General features: G+C 54.1%; 1 long non-coding RNA gene across 2 annotated transcripts; it reads left to right on the top strand.

The window, feature by feature from the left end:
* The first annotated feature begins 400 nt into the window (after window positions 1–400).
* On the top strand, window positions 401–2,050 carry LOC122898698. Of its 2 annotated transcripts, none has more exons than XR_006383028.1 (3): window positions 401–624; window positions 1,090–1,267; window positions 2,031–2,050. It is a non-coding gene; the product is annotated as an uncharacterized LOC122898698 (long non-coding RNA). The 2 variants fall into 2 exon arrangements; XR_006383027.1 differs by lacking the exon at window positions 2,031–2,050 and adding an exon at window positions 1,801–1,951.
* Window positions 2,051–6,349: the final 4,299 nt, after the last annotated feature.

Genomic DNA, 6,349 nt, shown 5'->3' with positions numbered 1-6,349 from the left:
AGGATAGGCTTAAAAAAAACAAGGGTCTTTGAGTTAGGTGCTAAGGGGTGGATAGGAATTTGCCTGATAGAGAAGGCAGTGAGCAAAAGGGGAGAATTTCTAGAGCAGGGAAAGCACGAACATGGGAACGGAAATGAGCTGGTCGGGGGACAGAGGAGTCCCCCTGGGTGAGAACTGTGCAGGTCTGCATGTCACCAAGCCTGACAGATGCCCTTATTTCCTGATCTTGAGGGAAAAAAGTCCTGCTGACAATTCAAGTTTGGGACCCATAGGAAAACAAACTCCCTGACTCCCCTTAAGGAAGGCCTCTGGATTTCTCAGTTTGTGAAGAACCCGGAAGAGCCTGGGCACCAATATATTCCCAGGCACAGGCCAGCATTGACTCTGTACTAACTGGGTCTTAGAACGTCTCAGCCGAGAAGGGCTTTCCAGACATGTGCTCCCTCCTTCCCTTAATACCCCTTTGCTGCTGGTAGGGAAACTGGGGAAAGAAGCCCCTTCCTCAAGAGTCAGGGGCGGGATGCGAGAGGAACCCAGGCCTCCTGCCCCTCCTCTCCTCTCTGCTCCCATAATGGGGTAGAGCTCACCCAATCCAGCTGGAGGAAAGCTCCAGACAAATTCAAGGTGATTGTAACAGTAGCATTTGCAGGCAAATTATACTCCATGAGCTAATTAGGAAGGGATTGGGGCCCTTAGCCTTAATTAATATCTAGTCCCTAACAACTTAATCCTGGGTGAGATCATAGTAGGGATTGCCCCTGAATGCCGAAATTCTTTCCTTCAACAAATCACCTATATAAATACATATATTTTAATAGCAGCAATTATAAAGTTCTCTGCCAACTTATGGGGCTGTTTAACATTCCTGGATCGAGGCCACCGTTTTTTTTTCTCCCGGTCTCCTCCCTCCCCACAACCAAAGCCTAATGAATAGTAACGCTTTTGTGGCTCGGGCTTTCCGTTTCACCAGTATCTCCTACCCAGTGGGTCTTCGCAGGGAGTTAATAAGCAGTCTGGGAGGACTGCCTGAGGAGGTCCCGAACCTAATGGTTAACTGCAAAGCCTAATCAGCATCTGCTTCCCACCCAGAGGCCCCCACAGCTACACGGTCCTGGTCCCTCCAGTAATGGATGGAAAATCAGCGATTTCCTGACAGTTAGCAACCAATTTTCCACCAATTAGAAGAGAGATGGTGGTCTCTGGAGGCAGCTGGATGGCGGCGTTGCACGGAACTGGAAGGAAGAGAGATGATCCTCAGAAGCACCAGGTAACCCAACCCTGGAACCAGAGCCCTCAGCCTCCCAGGTCAGCTGTGGCTCGTGTCCCGTGGGAGGCAGCTGCGGGGGGGGGGGGGGTGGCAGAGCCAGGGAGCTCTTCTCACTCCGTGCGCGATCCTCCTGCGCCCCTCCTGGACCAGCCGACGTGGGCTTCTCCGGCTGGGTCTCCCCTCCGTGCCCAGGACGGTGGAGAAGTTCCTCCAAGGCAATGGGTGTGGAGGCTTAATGACAGCAAACCCTCTGGAGTTGGACACTTGGGCCTCCAAATCCTACATCTGTCCCTTTTCAGTTGGGTGTGACCTTGGACAAAACTTCTAAATTCTCGGGGCCCCCATTTCCTCCTTTGTAAGATGGGGCTGGTCTGAGCACCTACCTGATAGGATCTGAGGACTAAAGAAAAAAATAAAATACTTTACCTCGCACACCAGGGTGCTCAGCACATGGCTGCTAGTATTAGTCTTATCACGATTTTCCTAACGAACGATGCTATTACTAATCTACGGGAATAACAAATGTGTGCCAGGCATGGAGCTCGGCCCCGTGAGGACCACCACGCTACATCTTTGGATGGGAGTTCGCTGGCCCTCCCCCTCCTCACCCCAGCCCCCGAGGGAAGCGCTGCAGTCCTCTCCTCTCCAGGCTGGTCTCTCATCCCTCCACCACCACCAACCTCCCCCCCCAATACCCAGAGCTAATGTGGTCTTTCCAAAGGATGGGTTTGACAGCGTCCATGTCACTGGCCACATTTTACAGCTCCGGTTCCCTCCCAGGCCTCACCTTTTCCTCCCTCAGCACTCCGGCCCCCGCTCCTTAGGGTCCTAAAACATAACGGCTCCACAAGGGCCCAGGCCTTCAGCATCCACCACTGCCCGAGTGCAGGCGAGGACTCCATGGCAGGAACAGCAAGCTCTTGTACACGGTAGGCGCACAGGACACGCGGCTCTCCTCTGCTCCCGGGCCACAGCTCAGGGACAAAAGGAGGTGAGTAAAGACCTTGCTGACAAGCTTTTGAGTCATGAAAGAGAGACAGTCACCCTCCATCATTTCAGCACTTATTAGACGGGATTGTACTCTCAATTCTTGGATAACTGGCCATTCTCCTCTGGGAATTGTAGCCGAATCAGAAATCAGCCATAGTCCCCCTCAAGGAGCTCAGTGCTGGGGCAGGGGAGAGGCAGTGACTGTTTTGTGAGCACCCCTGGGCTCTGGGCTCTGCTAGGAAGCTCTTGTGGACTGTCTTGCCTAGCACCTGGCGTCGGGCACGCATGTACCGTATCATACAGACTGAGACGCTTCTGGAAGTGAAAGGGGGCACCCTCGCCAGCAGCCGAGGTTGATGGGCACAATTTAAGGCCGTCACAGGCTCGCTGGCACAGAGGGATGGTCTGTCTCAAAGGCACGTGTCCTTAATTCAGGAATGAGGCAAGGAGGCTTCAAGAGGTTAAGGACTGGGCCCACATTTACATCGCTCTCAAGAGCAGGGATTCGAACCAGGCCCTCAGCTCCTATCACATGCATTGTGATATCCTCCTATCTCATTATCACAGATAATGAGATTCAAGGTGAAACAGAGTGTTTCCTAAGTGAGGAAGGGAGACATGGGTCTAGGCTTTAGCTGAACAGGGAAGAGGGGCTTCGGCAGGGGAAGGGCTGCCGGCCAAGAGAGGACTAGAGCTGGAGGCGGGTGGGCATTCCGAAGCAGATGGGGAAAGACGCGCGGGAGGGAACGTGGGATGAGGGAACAGGTGCAGGCAGAGAGGGAGGGAGGTGTTTGGAAAGGAGTAAGGAGCTGGAGTTGAGGCTGGGGTGGGGAAGCGGGAGCTACGTTAGGGTTGTGCCCACAGACCCTGGTGAGGATGATCACGGAGGAGGGAGAATGTCAGGAAGGAAGAAATAATGGGGAAGGAGGAATGGCGGCTTGGCCTCAGCCCCTGCCTCCTTCACACACCAGCTGCCCCCTCCTCGCTCATGGGACATGTTTGCCCCGAAGCCCACTATGTGCTTCAGATACCCGTCCTTTTCCAAACAAACCTTCCACCCACCTGCCTCTTCCAAAGCAGGCTTGAAAGCCCCGTACCTCAAGTCCTCATCAAGGGAGGAAAGTGGCTGCAGAGTTTCTTGCTGTCATGCCTTGGACTCCTGTCCTCTAAGTTCTCCAGATTTGGGCAAGATGGGGGTGGTGACCAGGTCATGGTCACTGGGCAGCGCTGGAGGTCAAACAGCATCCTCTTCTCTCAGGCTTTGCTTTTCTCAGATTCTCAGAGTCCATTCCTGCTTTCTACCACTGCCAGTCTTGCCCAGCTGAGCCTCTGGCTCTCCTTCCATAGAACCCAGCCACCCTGAGGCTGCTTTCCAGAAGTTCCTATGGGAGGAGGCAGGTGTTATAGTCCAGAGCTGCTGATTTGGCAACTCAAAGGGTCCCTGGATGTCGAACTCTGGAATTGAGAGGGAGCTTTCTCATCTCCATACTGGGAGTGACTCCAGATGCTGCTTCTGACCCACGGACTCAGGTCTGGGCAGGTAAGGGTCTTGCCTGTGGAGAAGAAGGCCCACACCCAAAAGGGCCAGGCTTGGAGAGCACCCAGGGGTGTCTCTGCCTCTGGCACCTCCTTCAGCCGCCCAGCCCACTCAGCCCGGTGTCCAGCTCTCCTCAAGCCTCCCAGACCCCTGCCCCATGGTCTGCCCAGCCCCATCCACTCAGCTCCTAGCTCAAAGCTTGCCGCAGGGTGGTGACCCTGCCCCAGTCTCATGCCTCAGAGCCCCAATCACTTTGTCATAGGGGTCATTCTACCAAATCTGATCCTGTCCCTCCGTAGCTTTCCATCACCAACAAGAGAAAATTCTGAGCATCTTCACAGAGAGCCCGCAGGGGCCCTCCAGATCCAGGCCCCACCTGCCACCCTCCAGTCCCCCACTGTCACCCATGAACCTTCATCCCACCCCTTATTCATTCATCAAATATGTGTCCAAGGCCTTCTTCATGCTAAGCCCTGGGCTGGCAGCTAAATCACCCCTCAAACGAGTCATACACCCAACTCCAACCTGTGTGTGTTGGGAGTGAGGGCTCCAGGGGAGTTCCCCAGAGCCCCAAACAATTCTCCAAAGCTGGCAGGGGGGGGGGAAGGGCTACAGCTCAACTTAATTTGACCCAATGGCCCCGGAAGCAGCATCCAATTCCACAGTTGAAGGGCTCAATCCCACAAGACTGCCTCCATTTCAGAGGCCGGTCCCAAGTTCAGATTGTTTCTGTCCTTCTGACTGACCCGCCAATGATCAGAGGCTCCCAGCACTCCATCCTTGGGTTGAACTGATGCGCTAGAGCGGCTCACGACACTCAGGAAGCCCATTTACTCACCAGATTACTGGTTTATTACAAAGGATATTAAATATTAAAGGCTACGAACCAACAGCCAGATGATGGCATATGTAGGGCGAGGTCTAGAACAGAGGAGCCCCTGTCCTCACGGACTTTGGGGCATAGCACGGTGGCACGTGGAAAAGCTCTGCTTCCCCAGCCTGGAAGCTCTCGGGAACCTACATTTTGGGTTTTTTTATGGAGGATTCATTTCACAGGAAGGATCGATTAATGATTCGCTGTTGGCAGTTGATTCAATCCGCCCCCCTCCTCCCCCTGGAAATCAAGGGGTGGGACTGAAAGGTCTAACCCTCTCTTCTCTGTTGGTGCGGGGGGGGGGGGGGAGCAGCCCCCCACCTTAGTGCAGTCCAAAAGTCAGCTCCTTAACATGAAGTGGGGTGTGGTAGGAAGGGGCTTGTTACGAATAACAAGACACCCATTCATTCTGATGGCTCTGAAGGGATTTCAGGAACTAAGGACAGGAGACCAAATGTTATGATAAAAGATGTTCACGGTGCTCTTATCATCCAGGAAATTCCAAGGGTTTTGAGAGCTGTGGATGAAGACCAAAATTGCAAGAGGAGTATCTTTTGGCCATCTGAAGGACCGGATACAGACTTCCTACATATCACAATATCGCGTTCACCGTTCCTCAACACTACACATTGCTGAGGCCTCCCCTCCCAGTCTCTCCTATCTGCCGTGCCCTGATCCTCCAGCACCCGGACCTGGAGGCCCCATCCTGTCCTCCTCGGGGCTCCTGCGAGGGCTTATCACTGTCTGTTGGGATGGTTCCTGAATTCAGCTGGAGCTCCCCAAGGAGAGGGGTCAATTTTGAGTCAGTCCTGTGCCTCTCACGGCGAAAGAAACTTGTCTCCCTTCCCAGTTCCTATTTTCTAGGGCCTATATTTTTTATGATTTCTTCTCCTACGCCACCGCCCCCTTGCCTGCTGCTAGGCCTTATGATGCCTGTGCGTGCCTTGGAAAAAAATGCTGCTTCTTCTAGCGAGACGCAGCTGCACACCAGGGTGCCTGTCTTGTGAGCGGAGGACCAGCTGGATCTTGGCCCCAGCTTGCCCCTTGGCCAGGCACCATGGTCCACAGCACACCCATAATGTCCTGTGCATTGTTCCCAACCCCCACCAAGATGCGGGTGGGTGTGTTCGGGAGAAATACCTTCAGCTCAGTCACACTAGCATCAAAAGCTCACGGGCGGGCTCTCCGCCAGCGGACTGCTTCCCCTAAAAAGAAATGAGAGTGGGAAAACTGACACAGTCATGGGAATTGGGGCTGGTCTGCAGGTGGAAGGCACATGAGTCAGGGACTTTCCAGTCCTAGCGGTCACTTCAGTGATGCTGGTCATGGACAGGCTAGGCTGGTCTCCCTTCCCAACCTCTGCACATCTGCACACAGAAGGGTACATGCACACACCTGTGCTCACTGCAGTAATCATTCATGGAAATGGGTTCCAGGAGATGAGCCTCAGAGAAGCTTGCCTGCCAGAGAGAGCGTGGTCTTCGACCAATACTCAAGGGTGACAGAAGTCCCACTGGACCCTACCGTGGTCAGAGGCACCAGGGGTTCCCTCTGGGACTTTCGTTGCTCAGACCAAGGCAGCGTATCCATGCCATGATGGAAAGCCTGGGTCTGGGAGAAAGCAGCACGGAGAAGAGCAGGTGCTGGGTAGACCTGGATGTCCCCAGCTTGCCCAAGCTCT

The sequence above is a fragment of the Neovison vison genome, chromosome 2 (assembly GCF_020171115.1).
Source record: "Neovison vison isolate M4711 chromosome 2, ASM_NN_V1, whole genome shotgun sequence".
In the NCBI taxonomy this organism is placed as follows: Eukaryota; Metazoa; Chordata; class Mammalia; order Carnivora; family Mustelidae; genus Neogale; species Neogale vison.
This window is presented reverse-complemented; position numbering and strand designations above follow the sequence as displayed.